This window comes from Trachypithecus francoisi, unplaced genomic scaffold, assembly GCF_009764315.1.
Source record: "Trachypithecus francoisi isolate TF-2019V2 unplaced genomic scaffold, Tfra_2.0 Lachesis_group19, whole genome shotgun sequence".
NCBI classification, from domain to species: domain Eukaryota; kingdom Metazoa; phylum Chordata; class Mammalia; order Primates; family Cercopithecidae; genus Trachypithecus; species Trachypithecus francoisi.
The window spans coordinates 8,380,412-8,399,942 of record NW_022681464.1 but is presented as its reverse complement, the minus strand read 5'-3'; the positions used below and the strand labels follow the sequence as shown (position 1 = coordinate 8,399,942).

Below are 19,531 nucleotides of genomic sequence, written 5' to 3'. Positions count from 1 at the left end.
CACCCTAGTATATTAATGAAGTGTCAATATTGTGCCTCCCAATTGACCAGCTGTTAAGAGTAAAAACGACCACTGGCTAGTTTATCAGAAAGGAAAGAAACCATTCATTTGGAGTATGTTCTAAGAAGGATGCCGGCTGGGGGTGGGGTTGGGAAATCCTTTAAGTTTTTCCTTTACTGCCATAGCTGAATTTTCAATTGCTGCCTAGTGAAACAGTCTTAGCATTGTGGAAATGATGGAAAAACCTCTACCAAGCTGAAAGCCCACCCAGATTGTGTCATAGCACCAACAACATACCACTCCTAAATACAAGAGCAAAAACATGAAATCTTAACACTTCATCAAAGGTTAATAAACCCAAGGAAAGTCAATTGAACAGAAACGTGAGAGGCTTGTTGCTCAGGAGTTGTGGCTATTTTAAATTAATATCCTGAAAACACAGTTACAAAGCCATGAAAATGGAAATGTTTGGGCATAAGTTTCAACGGGCAATGAAAGAATTTTTCACCCATCTTCTAGTTTCTAAAGACATTCAAGGCACAAATTGGGCTTTGTCCTAAGGGGCTGAGATCAACCTGGTGCTCCCCCACCAATACCCCAAAGCCTCCCATCCTAAAAATAAGGAAAACTCACACTTTCTGCCTACACAGCCCATTGGCCAAAGCGCACCATTGCCATTCAAAAATCCCTTCTCTCCGAGGCTCAAGGCCCAGTGCTCTTTAGGTTTCAGGGCTAAACTGGTTCTTCTCCCCTTCTCTGCCTCCTCTCTGGGGTCAGGGGCTCCCGCAAAGGGAAATGTTCCCGGTTCCCAGACTGCCAGGAAGAAAGCTTGAGCCATGTGGAAACCAACCCTGGAAATGGGACTGATTTTATGACTGAGAGCAGGAAGAACGGAGAAGTCCTATCACCTCACTAACTACCACAGGGAAATATCTGGTTGCTGCTGGGGAGGGAGCACTATGAGGTCTTCAGTTTTGATTGTACAGTTCCCATTGTTACCCCACAAAGCTCCTCTTCCTCTTACAGATCTCTATCTTTTAAAAAAGAGTGTCTTCAAAAACAGATTTATTTGAAAAGAGAAATGGGCTGAATATTTGCCTTCCCTCCCGTTCCAGATAACCCTAAGGAGTGAATCCACATCTGGGTGGCACCGTGGCCACTTCCTTACCTGAATTTTAAAACAGAAACATTTACAAATTACTTTTGGGCTTACTGCATACAAGCCTGTAACTTTCTTCCCCAGTGTCCCCACCCTACAGGACAAACAGGATATATAACTTTAATAGAAAAAGGTTTCATTATAAAGAGAAATGCGTGGTGTTAGGTTAAATAATTTTACACAATTCTAAGAATAGTGCAGTATTTTATTTCCACTGTGAAATAGGGTGCCGGTTTAAAAGGTCAGGCCAATTATACTTTTTTGGAAGGTAAAAGTGGATAACAGTTGTTCAAAGACTTCACACATGCCCCCAGTGAATCTTGAGACCAGAGCTGGACTGCAGAATCACAGCCTGTTCGTATGTTTTGAGTCTGCGAGCAACCTTCTGCCACCCACTGTCTCTGTGACCCTTTGTTTTCTCCTCAGTTTGAACAAGTCTCCTGCTGGTCCTTTGTGGAGTCCTTGCCAGTCCCTGTCCTGGCCCCTGGGACACTGTCAGGCTCAGGGAGGAGTCGGCGGCGGCGAGAGGAGGAGTTAATCAATGCTTTCCTCTTCGAACTGACGTGCATTTTACACGTCGGGACTCTCCTCAGCCGGCTAATTGATTCAAATTGCTTTATTGGTTAAACTGGTGTCACCCATTTTCATGATCTATCATCACATGGAGGAGAGTATTTCCACTCCCATCTCCGTTCCAGGCGGCTGCGGTTCACCCAGGCCAAGGACAGGTAAAGGAGCCCAGACGCGGGACCCAGAGGAAAACCACAAACCGAGCTGCCCTCCTCATAACTGGAGAGGCGACGCCCTCCTCATAACTGGAGAGGCGACGCCTGGAAGCAAGAGCAGGAGGCCAGCACAGCAGTGCATATGGGCTTCCAGCTACAAATTTAAACAACTGGTTGACACACAGTCGGACCTGGGCCCAGCTTTCTCCACTTGGGACTAAGTCGGTTTCTCAGCCGGCGGTGAACTCTGCGGGGTATGAGGCCACAACAAAATCCGGGATGGGAACTGTCCGCGGTGCTGACGAGATGCATCATTCTAAAGCACAGCGCATCCTACTGTGTTCAAGGTCGGGAGGAAGCCTCCCAGCCTGTAATCGAGCCCTAGATTCGGCTCTGGGCGGGCTCGAGCAGAGCCTCATAGACTTAAGAGGCGGGCAAGGGGCAACACAGAGCCACACCCCCTACTTCTCCCACATCTGCCCCATCTCCAAGGACTGAGCAATCCAGCTCCCTCAACCCCACCCCCTTCCTTGCATTGACAGCAAGGAAAATAAAAGCCTCGATAAAAATTCATTACAATCTGAAACACCAGATATGCCCTCTCCTCCCACTCCCAGCTTGGATGTTAAGGAACCCATGACAGTTACACATCAGAAAAACAGCCTCTATCCTTCTCTCCCACTTCCTCTTACCCCATTCTCAGGTCTTAGGCAGAAATCTTACTGCTCTCGTCTCCCTGATGGAAGTGTCCCTGGCATTGGTATTTCTGCATCAAATAGGGCAAGAAATGCCCTGCAAAAGATGACCCATATGGCCCAGAAAGAAAGACTGGCAGTACTGGAAGGGGCAGAAGAATTCTGGTATATTAGAAAGACCTGGGGATTCAGAATCAGATGAAACTGGGTACAAATTTCTCCTCAATCACTGACTAGCTGTGAAATCTTGCTCAGATACCTCGCCTCCCCAAGCCCCAGTTTCTTCATTTGCAAAATGAGGAGATTGATAGGTAGCCCACAGGGGTGTTGTGAGAATTAAATAAGATCATATATGCAAAGTGCATGGCACACAGTAGTCATTTAATATGTGGTAGTTTTAAAAGCATTTTCCTCAGAGAATGGGACAAGAGCTAGGACTGTCCTGTTATAAGATACATTAGAAATCTTTAATAGCTCCAGAGTAAAAGATATCAAAAGCATTTTAGCTTAGTGGTGAGCAGAGAGGGAACCAAGTTCTCTGGAGGAACATTAGTCCTTTTGTTAAAATTTTATCTGGCCTTTAATTGGTCTAGTCTTTATTTTATATACAGTTGGCCAGAACCCCAGCTAGCATTTGTTTAACCCATTTTAAGTAGATTGACAATAAAGATTAGCAATGATAATGGCCATAATGATAATGATTGCTGATAGCCCTCAGCTCTCACTTTCTACCCTAAAAAGCTTTCTGCAGCCCGGCTCAGACTCCCTGGTTTTCCCTTTATTGCTCCAGCTGTGGCATGGAGCAAACTAGGGACTAGGAGCAAACTCAAGATTTATTCATGATGGAAGTCACAGGATAAATTAGAAAGGGCTCTGAGCATCCTGGAGCTGACTCAATCTTTGAATCTTCTCTGAAATATTGTTTATAAACAAGGACCCAGTCCAAGAGAAGTACGAGAGCACAAACCAAATATTCTAAACTGGAATTGGGAAGGAAACAGAGCATACTTTGAAGGACCTATATTCCTGCCCCAGTGATCCCTTGAGTTCTTCATGCACCAGTGACTATGGGAATCAGTGAGTTCTTACACTTCAAACAAGCACCTTTTAAATAAATACTGATGGTGGGAGGAGAAACTGAGATTTGGTTTTCCTTAATCGGAGGAAATCTTTCTCACAAGAAAGCTTGCATTTGGGTAAGTGGCAGAGAAGATGCTTACCCTTCTTACCCTTAGTTCACAGGGACTAACTGAAACAATTGCTATTGGCCTTTCTTTATTGTAACAGAGAACATTTATAAGTCCTCCCAAACCTGTAAACACAGAAAGGCACACACAGGTGCACATCATTTCCATGAAGTGATAATATCCAGAATGGAAGATGAAATTGGTGAACTTGGTGGTCACTTAGCAAACATTATTTGAACAAGATAAAATTCAAAGACACACAAAATATCTGAGGTTACACACAGACCCATGGATGCACACTCCCTGAACACACCTGTGAATATGCATCAAAGAGAAACACTGGCACAGGGAATAAGCCCACTAGGCTCTCTCCCTTTTCTCTTTTCTCCTTTCTCTCTCTCACTCTCTCTCTGTCTCTCTGCATGTGTACACATAAGTACCCGCCCTCTCCACCCACCTCCTCCCTATATAGGGAAGGAGGGGGTCCTTTGAAATGGAGGTGGTCCCAGCTGGAAAACCCCGGAGCTCATTTAGATCACATCACTTCAGGCTTTTGTCTCTGCTCCTGAATAACCTAGGCCGCTACAACAAAAGGATAAGGCATCTACATGGAGTTTTAATTGGCAAAGATGCATCTCAAAGATGCTGCTATCGTAATGAATAAGGCAAGATGCTTGCCTTTTCTGATTGTCACTCCTAAAGAAGGGAGAGGAGAAAAAAGGAGAAGGGAAGAGGGAGAAAGTGGAGTAGGAAATAGGATTGTGGAAGATGAAACCACAGCAAGTAATTGGTTGGATTTCTGCAAAAGAGTCTTTAATCATACAAAGACTCCAACTACCACTAAGTATGAGAAATGAGGCCTAGGGCTTATTTTATTTTACAACTGGCTATTTTGTTTCAAGCAACCAGTTTAAGAAGTAATTAAAACCGAGGATGCAGAGACGGTGTGGAGAGCAAGATCTTTTAAAGCTTGGGGAGGGGAAGCAAAGGAGTGGGCGTAGGGGGAGGGGTTGTAGATTGTAGTTGACATGTCACCAGAGAGATGTACATTTACTATCTCCCCAGCTGACACTGGTGGAAGGAACATTGGATTTTATTTCCTAAGGAAATAAAGGCTTTTTCTTTTTCCCTTTCCTACTGTCTTCCCTGTCTTACTGTCCCCCATCACTCAACTCATCTGAAAAATTTCTACTTTGCCATCAAGCTTGATCCCATTACCTAATGCACTATTAAACTACCATGTGTTCTCTGACTGCCCAATAAGCATAATGCCTTCAGCTTCTCTCCTGCATGCACACTTTAACTCAGTGGTAGCAAAAGATAAAATTAGTTATTAGCAAAGTAAATCCCAGGGAAGAAGGTGATAGAAATCTGAGTCATTGATTTTATTTTCCCTGAAAATACAGCAACCAGTGAATATGCAGAGAGAATGTTGGCAGAAATTTTTTAAGTAAAAAAAAGTCTTTTGGTCATGGAGCTTAAGGGGTTCCAAGTGAAAGCACAGCTAAACAGACCAAAGGCAATACCATCCCAAACTTCTTCAAGACACATTATGATATCATCGGCAAACTCTTAGTGTTGGCAAATAATTAAATTTTCCATCTTTTAGAACTGTGTAACCTTGGGTGTCTTAGAAACAAATTGTACAAACAAACCATGGAGATGAGCAGTGAGGGTTTCAGAGGAGATATAATGAACCAACTTTAATTACTAACTTGAAATTAAAAATGTAATATACAGATTTAAATTTATTTTCACCTAAATTGTGTATAAAATTATATGGCTTTTGCAGGCTAAGAAATGCTTTGTAACCAGCCATGCTACTAAAAAGTCTGAAGTAGTTTCCAAAACTGAGTTCCCAGACTCACACAGTAATAATGATACATTTATCATTACTGATGACCACCTACTGGGTAATTATTGCTTTGTTACTACTATTACAATCAAGAGATTTCTTTATTTACTGTTAACATTCACTTAAAACTGAATGTTAATGACTGTTCTGAATTCACCAAAGAGAGTTTTCTGTTATATTTCAGAAGTACTTACGTCCTGGTTCAGAAATGGAAAACCATATCATAACAGTGGAAGGCTGGGTGAGCGCTTGGTTCTCACCCTCTCTTGAGAATGAAAACAGCATTCTGAGGGTTTCTGGAGCAAAATTTTCCAGCTCAGAGTTGCAAAAGGTTAACATAATGCAGCCACTTGACTTGTGCTAATTATGTAAGTATTTTATTACAGGAGATTCATTCATTATTGATACTTGTTTGCAGTAACTTCCTGCTTGGGGGAGTTATATTTTATATGAGAAGTAAACAACCCATGGCTCCAGGGCTAGCCTCCCCCTCATCTGATTTCCTCCCACCCCTTTGTCTAGTTTCACAACAATCCTCCTGGGTGGGTATGTCCCTATTGAGGCGGAGAGACAATTCCCTAAGAATTTCCTCTTCTCCCTCCATTTTCTTTTCTTATTCAGAACTTCCCTGTTCTTAAAAGGTAGAGCTCAGGGTATGGAAGTGTTGAGGTGGGGAGGAGGTAGTTGAGAAAATAAAATTGGTTTTAGTGTTTTCTTATATATTACATAAAGAGAAGAGAAAATTCTCATTACAAATATTCTAAGCGTAGATTCTATGAAGGTTGGCCACAAATTTTTCTCTTTGGAAGCTACTCTCAGCTCCTAGCCCAGAAATATCAGAAGTTAGTCTGACCTTTGGTATACCCAGAGGTCAGGAGATGGTCATTTTGGAAGTGTATGTGGTGGATGCTGTTGACCAATGGTCAAGCTCAAAAAGAGGCTCCTTCCTACCTCCTAAGTCAGAACCTCATCTCACAGCTAGTGGTGGTTGGTGCAGTCTACAGTATCTTCTTCCCTGGGCCAATGCCCTGGGAAGATACTGTTCTATGCCCGGTTGCACTAGGAAAAGACATGGCTTTGCTGTGGGATAGCCTCCATGAGCCCCTGTGAAGGACTGCGCTGGCTGCTTGGCCAAGGGACTCTCAGGAGTTTCACTCTAAAAACATGTACTGGCCATCTGAGGCTGTCTATTTGGTGAGAGGCCAGTGTTTCCTAGAGGAGCCAAAAGGCCCTGGCATAGGCCTGCAGCCTAGGAGCAAGGGTTTCTTCTTGGACTTTCTTCCAAGTTCTGAGATCCCCACTCACGAGTCCCAGTGCAGAGCTGGGATGGATACAAGATGTGAGTTCAGGATGCTCCAGACCTTTAGACGAAGTCAGGAATTGGAGATGGTGGAAGGGCAGTGGGAGAGGGCGAAGCAGTTTTGGCGGGGAGCACTGTAAAGACTGTGTTCTTGAGGGTTCTAATGTGAGCAGGTGGGAATGAACACGCTGGAAACTGAAGTCTCAAGACTTTGGGCCAGTGTGAAAAGAATGAAATGGTATGGTCTGCGATGGGGTGAGGAGAGCTTTGGGTGAGGTGAATGCAAATTGGTTGGAACTGGGCAAGTCTTGCCACAGTCCTAAGCAGCACGGTCAGAGCTCAAAATCCAAATTCAGCCCTGGGCCTCTATTATCTGGCCTAGAACTTCTGCACTTTGGGCGTAGACATGGGGATGGGTGATGACCGAAGGTCCCAGGGGGCTCTGGGAAAAGCCCTGGTTGGTGTGAGAGGATGGTGAGAGTACAAGACTGGGTCCAGAAAGGGTGCCCCGGGCTTGGTCAGCACAATCTTCGCTCTCTTGGGCGCCTCGCCTCTCTGCTTTTACCCCTCACCAGGGTGGAACCGCTCTGCGTGATCTAGGAGGAATGCCGTTCCCAGCAAGCCGTACTTAATGGTCCTTTAACAAACTCTTCGATCTCTCTTTGGCCGCTCTGGCTTTCGCTCGCCTCCTCCCTCTTCCCTTCTCCACTGCCTACATCAGTTATTTATGAGCAGCGTTAATTATTCATGAAAAGAGAAAACTCCAGCGTTGGGAACTTTTCTAGGAGACGTTTGGGGGGTTTCTCTCTTTCCCATCCTTATGGCGTTTTGGGAATTGGGGTCTTCGGGGAGTCTATTTGGCCGGATCCTGCTTTCAAGCAGTGGGGAAAGGGAAGCCCAATGGTTGGGCCGGAGACGGGAGCTAGGGGTGCACCCCTCGTCCCGGTCAGCTCCTGAGGCTGCCTACATTCCTTCACCTGCCGGGACCGGGAAGTTACTAGGCTCACCGGCGGGAGTCGCTGTCCGAGCTTGGCAGTGCTGAAACCGCCGGCGTGAGCTCGGGGGCTGCGGGCTGCGAGGGTTTAGGGGCAAAAATCTGGATGCTGTCCTAGGCGAGGGAGCCGCTTTCCACAGCGTCTCCAAAAAGTCTCGTTTGCCTTCTCTCCCTAGCTCTCTTCAGGTCTCCCCCCACCCCCCCCCCGCACACAAGTGACACCAGAACGCTGTAACCAAAGATTAATTGCCTTAATCAAATCGACCCACCTTCTGCAATTAATCTTTTAGCAACAAATTAGAGACAATTTACCTCAACCTCCCGGGTCAGGCAGAGATAGGTGGGATGGGGTGGGGGATGGACAGGATGGGAGACTGACAAAATTTACAAATGGTGAGGAATGGGGACTTGGGAATGGGTGTGCGTTTGAAGTGGAGGGGACAAGGAGGTTGAGGTCAACTGCGGGGCTGTGCTGGGGGCTAGAAATTCCTGGAGTCCCCTTGGTCCCCGTATTCTCCAAAGGAAGGGAGGCCGAGGGCGGAGGACGAAACCACTTACCTGTCCGCGCCGCTGGCGCGGTCTCCGGCCCCCTGCTCGCGGTCCTCCCTCTTGCCTTACGCTCGGTGGCTCCTAGGCGCTCTGCCTCCCGTGGCGCCTGCCGCCTCCCCCGCGCGGATCAGCCGCCGCCTCCCGGTCCTCTGCGTTCCTGCTCGCGATCCGGTCCTTCGCCGCTACCCTGTCCTGTCCCAGCCCTCCCCTTCTCGGCGGTTCCTGCAGCCGCTCAGCTCTTCCTACTCTCCTCCTGGGCAAGTTTGTAAGTTTAGGGTGAGGGTCGGTTTCCTCGCGCCCTCCTTCTCGGCTTAGCTTGCTCAGATCCGCACCCCCCGGCTCCCCACCTCAGACCTGGGTCTCTGACGCCGCCTGTTGGTCAGGCAGGGCAGGGCAGGGCGAGGACCGCAGCGTCAGCCCCAGCCCCATCACCCCACCCTTCACTCCTCCATGCCCAGTGGTCGAAGGAGGACATAAATGAGGCGAGGGCTGAAGGCCTAGTAATTGGAGTAGGGCCAGGGGCAGGAGGGAGCAATCCACCCTGGGGGCGCGCAGCCTGGGCCGGCAGCTTGAACTCACTACCATAAAGATTGTCCCAGGACGCGCAGGTGCACTTCTCCTGTACCGCCCACCGGCAGTCCACTAGGAGGGGGCACCCTTTCCATACTCTCCCAGGGAACGACCACCTGAAGTGAGATGAGAACCTATTGTGCCTCTCCAGGAGGGGAGCTGGGGAGATTGGATACAGAAGACTGAGCCCTTCTCAGCATCCCCAGGAAGGAAAGCTTTAGGGCTGAACATAGGCTGCTTTAAAAAAAAAAAAAAAAAAAAGTCGAATCCATCTCATAACGAAGTGTCAGACTGCGTGTCCGGGAGAGCGCGGGCCAGGGGTTTCATTTGGAGCCCAGCGTTCCAGGAGGGGATGAAGACCGAGTTTGGTAGACCTGTGTGATATTACAAAGTTTGCCTTTCAGGCTCCGGCCTAGCTCCTTCCTTGGCAACTTTCCAAGTGCCGGCAACCCTCACTGGGTCATCCTACCCTTGAAACTTCTTAGGAAGCCTCGGTTTAGCCTTGGCTCCACCAAGACATCGGCGGAATGGAGGCGTTGCATACTCCTCCCCATCCTCGTCCTGTCTTTTTCATTGAAAGAATTGATGGACTGTTTCTGCCCTGCTCCCTCCTTCTCTAATAAACGCTTCCCATAGATTATTCGACGCAGAGAAGGAAAGCGGCTGCTTAAAAAACAAAAAGCCATAGCCCTAATGAGTTCAATTACAATGTGGTAAACACATTGCCTCTACGCTTTAATTAAGCCTGCTGCCCAATTTTAACTCATTAGTAATTCATTAAGAGAACAGCCCCGTGCTGGCGGGTGGAAGGCACCGCAGACCGACTGTGCACGAAGTCCACAAGCGTGCAGACCGCCGCCTGCCCTCGCCTTGCGCGTGAGTCAGGTTTGTGACCCAGTGGCGTCGTTCTAGTCTAACAAGACTAGAACCCCCCCTTTCCCAGACACACTGGGCCTTGCAGGTCCAAGCTCCTGGGATGACCTTTCCCGGCTTGAGTCCCTCGGGCTTGAAATGTGGTTTGCAAACCTGTTGGGTGGGGTGGCGGTGGTGTGGGGCCGGGCCACAGTTGAGAAGCAAATCTGCGGGTTAAATAAGCTTCTCTCCCCTAAGGCCAGATTCCAGTCGCCCGGTATGGCACGTATCCACCCTCCGTCCCTGGTTCTTCTTTCATTTTGCCACAGTCTCATGAAAAATCTAGGTTCGGCCTTAGCTCTCAGCTCCGGCTACCCTCTGCACGCTCCCGGACCCTGTACCCGGGAGAAGCTTCTGTACAAATGAGACTAATTTTTCGCGTGATGGGGAGGTGTGGGGAGAAGAAAACTGTTGGCTAGAGAGATAAATATCTGAAGGGAGAGATCAGACCTCTGCTTTTCCCTCTTTCTCACTCTTCTCCTCTGCTTGGGAGCGGGGCTGGGATTAAGGCCACATCTGTAACTTTGTCAGTTGAGACCAACCCTCTGTCAGGACAAGAAATGGAGACAGCGTTGCAGAGGAAATCACGCTTAGTCTTTCAATTTCATAATCGAGGGAGACAGCGCAAGCAGGTCAAACTCGACGGGTGCGCTTCCTCCCACCCCTAACTTGGCGGGATCTGGGAAGAAAGTTCCCTCGTGTTGCGAGCGTCCCAAGGCTTGGTTAGGAGCTTGTATGTCCCCAAGCTCCAGCATGGAGTTTCCAAGGAGAAGGGAAGCGCGAGTGCTACGGAGGGAGGTTTTGGTTAAGAAAAGGACCTCGCGCCCCTTTAGTGCCGCCGCTCTGGGGAATTCTTCCTTCGCTGGGAGGAAGAAAGGGGCGCTCGCCGCGGCTCATGGCGCCCCCTAGGAGCGGCAGGAAACTTCTCCTTCAGGGCCGCGCGGGCCGGGCTCCGCCTCCGGAAGGTGGGCGGGGAAGGTCATTGCCGGGGACCCCTAGGCTGGGCCCCAGGACCTGTAGGAAATGCCGGGGTCCGTTTGCTATGGCTTCATCCCGGAGGTCCTGCTCTGGGTTGCCGGCTGCTTCTGCTGGCATCCGGACGCTACCCTCCTCCCTTCCTTTGCATAAGCAGCAACTCTTCCAGGAAGGGAGTGGAAGGACGGGATTTCCTCTCCGCGGAGCGTAATAGATCCCGTAGCCCAGCCGGGTCTCCAGGCAGGAGTGCGGGGCGCGCGTCGGGGTTTCTCCGGCTTGCGGGTGTGCGGTTCCAAACCTTAGCTGGGGTGGGGGAAGAGATGTCTTTAACTTTCTGTCTACCCTCCCTCTCTTCCCTCTCTCAGCCTAGAGGCAGGGAATGCTGCGGGATCAGATTGGGTGCACCCAGGTGGAGGGCCATGCCGGGTTTCGGGTTCCCTGGGGTCCGTTCCGGAGAACCCCTGGCACTCCAGACATGGGTCCCTGCACTCACTCCATAATTCGCGGCGGATCAGCAGGAGGAGGGCAGAGGGCGGGGGCAAGGGAGCTTCCTGGCGGGTGTGGCGCAAAGTGCGCGGACCCGGGTTCTGGACCGAAGATTTAAAAGCCTAGGGTTTCGTATGTGTTGCTTCCTATTGCTTTCTCCAGGGTCTGCGCTGGCCTCCTCCTCGGGCGACTGGGCCCTGTGGCAACAGCGCCTTCTCGAGCCACGAGATTGGCCGCCCGGAGCCTGCCTGGTGCGGGCCTCCCTCCAGCGCGGTGTGGTGAAAGTAAGAAAATCGGGCCCCTGCCGCAGGCAATAGGGGAGGCCTAAAATGAAGGGGGCAGCGGTGGGATCGGAAATGCGTGCAAGTTGACAGTCTCACAGGAGACTCATCTCTTGCTCAGGGTTTCCGTGTTTGGAATCCAGTTAGATGTCTGCGGGGGATCTCCAAGGCTCTCATTCCATGAAGGCGTTTTTATCCACTCTGGGGGAAATGTTGCTAGGGCAGACATTTCAGAAAGGTCCCTCGGGCCCGATGTTAATTACAACTGAAATAGATTGTCTTCCTTCACTTTTTTTCCCCAATGCAAGGACCGGGAGGTAGAATATAATTTATTCCTGTTGACAGTAGGATAAATAAATACATTTTTGAATTACTGAGAGTTGACTGCTAGGGGAAGAGAGCTTCCCCACAGTATCAGATGGAACCTTTAGAATTGGCCCTGGGACAAGGAGGTGGCCTTGTTTGTCAGGAACTTTAATCCAGACTTCACCCCAGATAGCCCCTATGCCCTTCTTTCCTGGCATGGGATATGAGACCAGGGCTGAAGGAGGTCGATTTTGGGGGGTACAGCTGCCAGGGATTTCCCAGGGTCAGCTGAAGCCAATCTTTTGGTTTCCTGCAACTTGCCTTCCTTTTATTTCTTTTAGCACCAGTTGCTGTGAAGATATACCCTTAGCTACGAACTCTCCGTTAATATGGTAAAAATATTTTTCACTTTCTTGAATAGTTACTATGGAGATAGGACTATTATCCCATAGTTTAGGATTGTAAATTGAGCGATGTGGGGTGGGGGGAAATATAAGAGAATCAAATATTTGGAAAGGCACAGAAAGCCAAGATGCCAATTTATTAGTCCCAGATAAGCAAGATAGTAACAGTTTATAAGCCTGTCTTAACAGAGACTGGAAGAGCCTGGGCAATTACTTATAAAAGACAAAACTTAAGACCAAGTTGGGAAGTTCTGTAGGAAAAGCATAGTAAGTCTCACCGTGGTAGTAAAACAGGGAGTATACTCTGACTCATGTTTGAAGTATTTTTCTGGGAAGGAGGAAAAATGTGTTCATGACTGGAATACTTACCTTGTGCCAGGTATGTGTTAAGCATTTTTCATGTAGCCTTTCATTTAATCGTCCTGTGGCTTCCAGGAGTTAGGTATTACTGTCCACATTTTACAGCTTATGAAAATAGGGGCTCAGAGAGGATGTACTTTTCTCAAGATCACATAGCTGGTAAGTGGCAAAATCCGGTTTCAAGTTCAGGTCTGTTTGGATCCCAAATATGCTCTTAACTGATGAACCAGACCATATACTACTTTACATACACTATACCATTTTGGTCCTTACAATAACCTCATTAAGTAGCTATGGCCTGTGTTCATTTGATGGATAACAAACTCAGAGTCTTTAGACCACGGTCCTCAAACATGAGAATGTGGCCCCACTGCTAGAGACTTTGATTCCTTCAGCCAGCTTGGCGTGGGACCCAGATCTCTGGCAGGTGATTCTGAAACTGGTATTCGGGGAGTGTATTTTGAGAAACATCACCATAGAGAAAGGTAACTTGCTCCAGGCCATTAGGATTGGGCCAAACTCATACCAGACCGCTTGTTTTCCTTTTCTTTGCATCAAGATCTCAGTGACTTCTTTCATTGATTGATTGATTGATATAGGGTCTCGCTCTGTCACCCAGGCTGGAGTGCAGTGGCACAATCATGACTCACTGTAACTTTGACTTCCTGGGCTCCAGTGATCCTCCCACCTCAGCTTCCCCAAGTAGCTGGGACCACAGGTGTGTGCCACATGCCCAGCTAATTTTCGTATTTTTGGTAGAGACAAGGTTTCACCATGTTGCCCAGACTGGTCTCAAACTTTTGAGCTCAAGGGGTCCTCCTGCCTCAGCTTATTAAAGTGCTAGAATTACAGGCATGAGCCACCACATCTGGCCTCAGTGACTTCTTTATTGCAATCATACAGTTAGAACCCAGAGGCTGGGGTGGGGGTGGGGAAAGTAGGTTCTGGCTATGGTAGCAGATTGCATCTCCCCTTCACCTCCCAGAAGCCACTAACCTAAACTTCATGGAAGTCAGCATCCTGAAGTTTCTTAAAATCACACATACCCAGTTCACCTGGGGAGGCAGACTCAGGCACACCAAAGAGTGAGGGCCACCCTGCTGCTGGGACTCAGCTACATGGTCCAGAGGAAATACAGAATGGAGAGCAATGAACCACAGACATGTAATTGTGTTCTCCCTTGGAAGGGGGTGGGAAGCAAGGTCAAAGAAGACAAATGTCTGGACCCTACTGACACATACAGTTTAAGTGAAGCTCTAAATTAGGTGCTGTTGGAATGTGTATTTGACCTGGTCCATCCTAAAAGTTCTCACCTTTCCCTCTAGGTGTGTGTGGGGCTTGAACTGCACCCAGAGCTATGTGCAAGGAAGAAGACAGGCTCTAGCCCTGCTGGGCATCAATAAACCTGTTGGTTGATGGTTTCTATCATGTTAAACTCTGTGAACATTTTAACAGAAGCCTCCCAGGAGCAATTCCCCTGTTTATCTCTGTTTTTAGGCCAATGCAAATGTTTATCATCAAGATTAAATCACATCACTCTTTTAACCCTTGAAAAATGGGATTTGGCCGGGCGCGGTGGCTCAAGCCTGTAATCCCAGCACTTTGGGAGGCCGAGACGGGCGGATCACGCGGTCAGGAGATCGAGACCATCCTGGCTAACACAGTGAAACCCCGTTTCTACTAAAAAAATGCAAAAAACTAGCCGGGCAAGGTGGCGGGCGCCTGTAGTCCCAGCTACTTGGGAGGCTGAGGCAGGAGAATGGCGTAAACCCAGGAGGCGGAGCTTGCAGTGAGCTGAGATCCAGCCACTGCACTCCAGCCTGGGCGACAGAGTGAGACTCCGTCCCAACAAAAAAAAAAGAAAAATGGGATTTACTAAAGCAAACAGTAGGAGATTCTTACTTGCTAAGCCATTCCAGGAAGGTTATGGCAGAAACCAAAATATTTTAGAGCCCTAATCAAGCTTGGCCCTTAGACATTTCAAGACCATCTTAACTGTGATAGATCATATGTTTGCATTATACATGAAATAATTTGACATATGTAGTTTTAATAGCACATTATTAACTCTAAATCGAGTACTTATCTGTCCTGCTTTTTGGATGACATACATTCTGCTAGTCCAGCAGCAGAAATGTATTTAATATCCAGAAAAGGCCAGATTTGTGAACACTCTCCTGTTACTATATTGTATGGTGTGAACTTATTTGAAAGTCAAGCTAGTCCACTGCTGCAAGACCCTGGAAGGAAGGGCTGCTGCCTTAGTTTCTATTTCTAACCCTGCCCAGTACTGGGTAAGGCACTATGGGGGTGCATGCACAGTGCCAGCAAGGTCCCTTACATTCTACTTGGGGAGGCAAGATTAATAGTAGCATAACAGAACAAGATGCAACAAAGTCTAACTTGTGTGATTCATAATAAAAGCAATATTGGGGCACAGAGAAGACAAGCCTTCTTTGTGTTGAAGGTCTTTGTGTTGCACTGTTACTTTGTGAGAGTTGGGGGATTCTTGTGGTGCCTGTAGAATGCATGTGATACTAAGAAACCCCCAAATCAAACACCAAACCAACATTTTATGGATTCCACATTTCCTGGTTCAGAAATTTGTTGAAATGAGTCTTCTCATAGCAGCATAGAAAGAAATGAGAAAGAAATGTGGAGGAGACTAATGCATAGGCAAAGTGAAAACATTAGCAATCATTTCACCTGCCATAAAGAACTGCTGAAGTCAGAGACTCATCTGTCCCTTTTTGCTGCTGGCCCTGATTCATCTTTCAGTGGAAACTCCCTATGGCTCTGGTTGCGCTTAATGATGTATGGCCCCGTTGGTACTTAGTGCTCAGGAGTTCATCCTCATACTTCTCTCGTATTAAGAAACATGAATGCTAATCTAATTGGTTGGACTTTAGGAAGCTGATAGGACCACATTTGCTAGTGGAAGATGCTGTATTGTAACAGGTCAGTGCTGGGTTGGTGGGCATTGCTTTATCTCTTGTCATTAGGAATATAGAGTAGTAAGATTTGGCATTTGTGTATGGGCATTGGCAAAGGTGGAACTGAGCAGGAGGCTTCCCAGCTTACTTTAGTTGGAATCCTGACCAATTTAGGACAAAGAGTGGGTCACCTGGCCTAGCCCTTTTAATGTTGGGATTTGGGGTCTGTACTGAGGTAGTGGTAAACTTTGACTCTGTGGAACATTTTCTTCTGTTCTTCTATAATCATGTTCTTTGGGAACCTCATGGGAAGGTGGCTTTGTCCATGTTCTCATGTTTTGTAAAAGTTTTCTGTCTCTTCTTTAAGAATAATCTTGTGTTATCATTTGAGGTTTAGCCCTAGTTTCCCTTCCTTGAATATGTCTATTTCAGTCCTTAGTGATTTTTCCTTCCTCTGATCTCTTCCAGCACCTGGACTTTCTACCACCAGCTTTTTATTTACCTACTGCTTTTCTGCGATTGCTTCCTATGCCTTAACTGTATTTTAAACTGCCAACTGAAGTACAAATATCTCAGCAGCCATTGTCTGCCTCTTGGAGAACAGGGAAAGACCATAGTTATCTTATGTTGGTCTTTGTTTTATTTAAAATGTTTTCCTGACCTTTGAGGTTATTTTGTACTTGACATTCACTACAGCACATAGCAAAGAGATGAGCACGTAAAGAATGATCAGTGAAGGCCTGCTGACAGTTTGACTTATTTCAAGATATATATCCTAACATTTCCCTGTACCTGTGATAAGTTGTCTTTGTGTGTGGAGTAGGTTGGACTTGATGAAAATTTTTATGATTCTAGTGGTAGTTTTAGAACCAGAGAAGAAATCTTTAGATGACAGTGGGGGACTTGGTATGTATATTGAACACAGAAATGGTCTAACCCCCTGGAAACTCTTCCTAACAGCTTCGCCTCTTGAGCATGGGCTCTATAATATTCTATAACTGTTAATGTCAGTGAACCTTGTTAGCATAACATAAAATATTCTCTAAAATTTTCTTGGAAGCTAATTCTTAACATTGTATATCACCCAAATATTTTGTGGTTTCCTCCTCTCTCCTCACCCAAGTAGTTCACACTTCAGTAGGATTTCTATAACACTCTCTTTTTAGGTACCCTTATAGTCCCAGGGCATTATAAGACAGGCTTTGCCATGTAATTTGCTTTGGCCATTGAATTATGAGCAAAGAGCACTTCTGGCTGGAAGCTTTAAGGGCCAGCACATGCTTCATCATGATCCCTTTGCTATGACACTAAAAATATTTTGAGATCTCTTTATCAGCCTGGGTTTTGGAGTGAAAACAACATGGAGCTGACCTGCAGTGAACACACTGCATGACTGAGACATAAATGGGAGTTGATTGCCCATGCCATGTCTGCCCTTCCCATCAAGAGATGTAGTCTATTTCCCACTCCCTTGAACCTGGGCTTGGCCTGTGATTTACTTTGACATGATTCACACTATCATAACATTGTAGTAGAAGTGATGTTGAATGAGTTCTGGAGTCTAGCCCTCAAGATATTTTGCAACTTCCACGTTTACTCTCTTGGGACCCAGCTGCCAAGCAAAGAAGCTTGGGTTAGACCACTGAAAGATGTGAAACTTCATAGAAACAGAGATTTTAGATTTCTAGCCTTCCCTAACACAGTGAGGCCCGGTTTGTCTTTGCAGTTCCCACTGAACCAGCAGGTGAATGCAGCTGCAGGAGCATGTGCGGAACTGCCCAACCAAACCACAACATCCTGAGCAACAATAAATTGTTATTTTAAGTCATTAAGATTTAGGGTGTTTTATTTGAAGCTTTAAATAACTGAAACAGAGATCTCTTTTGTTGTAAGCTTCTAAGATTTTGGAATCACTTTTTGTTTGTTTGTTTATTTGTTTGAGATAGGGTCTCCCTCTGTTGTGCAGACTGGAGTGCAGTGGCACGATCACAGCTCACTGCAGCCTTGATCTCTCAGGTTCAAGTGATCACTCCCAAGTGATCAAGTGATCAGCCTCCCCAGTAGCTGGGACCATAGGTGCGCACTACCACACCCGGCCAAGATTTTCAGTAGAGATGAGTCTCCCTGTATTGTCCAGGCTGGTCTTGAACTCCTGAGTTCAAGCGATCCTCCTACCTTGGCCTCCCAAAGTGCTGGGATTATGGATGTGGGCCACCATGCCTGGCCCTGGAATCACTTATTTTTAACCTCAGCATAACTTGCCCTATACTGACTGAAAAAGTTAACAATGTGTTTTTAACCGTATAATTTGATTTATAGATATGGATTTATTTTCATTAGTGATACATTTTAATTTATTTCTATCATTTTATTTTGTGTCATTTGTTCTGCTTTTCTGTTTTTTCTTTTATTATTATTATTATTATACTTTAAGTTCTAGGGTACATGTGCACAACGTGCAGGTTTGTTACATATGTATACCTGTGCCATGTTGGTGTGCTGTACCCATCAACTCATCAGCACTCATCAACTCGTCATTTACATCAGGTATAACTCCCAATGCCATCCCTCCCCTCTCTCCCTTCCCCATAATAGGCCCTGGTGTGTGATGTTCCTCTTCCCAAGTCCAAGTGATCTCATTGTTGAATTCCCACCTATGAATGAGAATATGTGGTGTTTGGTTTTCTGTTCTTGCGATAGTTTGCTGAGAATGATGGTTTCCAGCTGCATCCATGTCCCTGCAAAGGACACAAACTCATCCTTTTTTATGGCTGCATAGTATTCCATGGTGTATATGTGCCACATTTTCTTAATCCAGTCTGTCACTGATGGACATTTAGGTTGATTCCAAGACTTTGCTATTGTGAATAGTGCCGCAATAAACATACGTGTGCATGTGTCTTTATAGCAGCATGATTTATGATCCTTTGGGTATATCCCCAGTAATGGGATGGCTGGGTCATATGGTACATCTAGTTCTAGATCCTTGAGGAATCGCCATACTGTTTTCCACAATGCTTGAACTAGTTTACAATCCCACCAACAGTGTAAAAGTGTTCCTATTTCTCCACATCCTCTCCAGCACCTGTTGTTTCCTGACTTTTTAATGATTGCCATTCTAACTGGTGTGAGATGGTATCTCATTGTGGTTTTGATTTGCATTTCTCTGATGGCCAGTGATAATGAGCATTTTTTCATGTGTCTGTTGACTGTACGCATGTCTTCTTTTGAGAAATGTCTGTTCATATCCTTTGCCCACTTTTTGATGGGGTTGTTTTTTTCTTGTAGATTTGTTTGAGTTCTTTGTAGGTTCTGGATATTAGCCCTTTGTCAGATGAGTAGATTGCAAAAATTTTCTCCCATTCTGTAGGTTGCCTGTTCACTCTGATGGTGGTTTCTTTTGCTGTGCAGAAGCTCTTTAGTTTAATTAGATCCCATTTGTCAATTCTGGCTTTTGCTGCCGTTGCTTTTGGTGTTTTAGACATGAAGTCCTTGCCCATGCCTATGTCCTGAATGGTATTACCTAGGTTTTCTTCTAGGGTTTTTATGGTTTTAGGTCTAACATTTAAGTCTCTAATCCATCTTGAATTAATTTTCATATAAGGAGTAAGGAAAGGATCCAGTTTCAGCTTTCTACTTATGGCTAGCCAATTTTCCCAGCACCATTTATTAAATAGGGAATCCTTTCCCCATTTCTTGTTATTCTCATGTTTGTCAAAGATCAGATGGCTTTAGATGTGTGGTATTATTTCTGAGGACTCTGTTCTGTTCCATTGGTCTATATCTCTGTTTTGGTACCAGTACCATGCTGTTTTGGTTACTGTAGCCTTGTAGTATAGT

The 19,531-nt window shown here is 46.4% G+C and overlaps 1 long non-coding RNA gene across 1 annotated transcript; it reads left to right on the top strand.

The window, feature by feature from the left end:
• Positions 1–10,937: 10,937 nt before the first annotated feature.
• Positions 10,938–12,981, top strand: LOC117063836. Its single transcript, XR_004429113.1, has 3 exons — positions 10,938–11,691; positions 12,336–12,386; positions 12,841–12,981. It is a non-coding gene; the product is annotated as an uncharacterized LOC117063836 (long non-coding RNA).
• Positions 12,982–19,531: the final 6,550 nt, after the last annotated feature.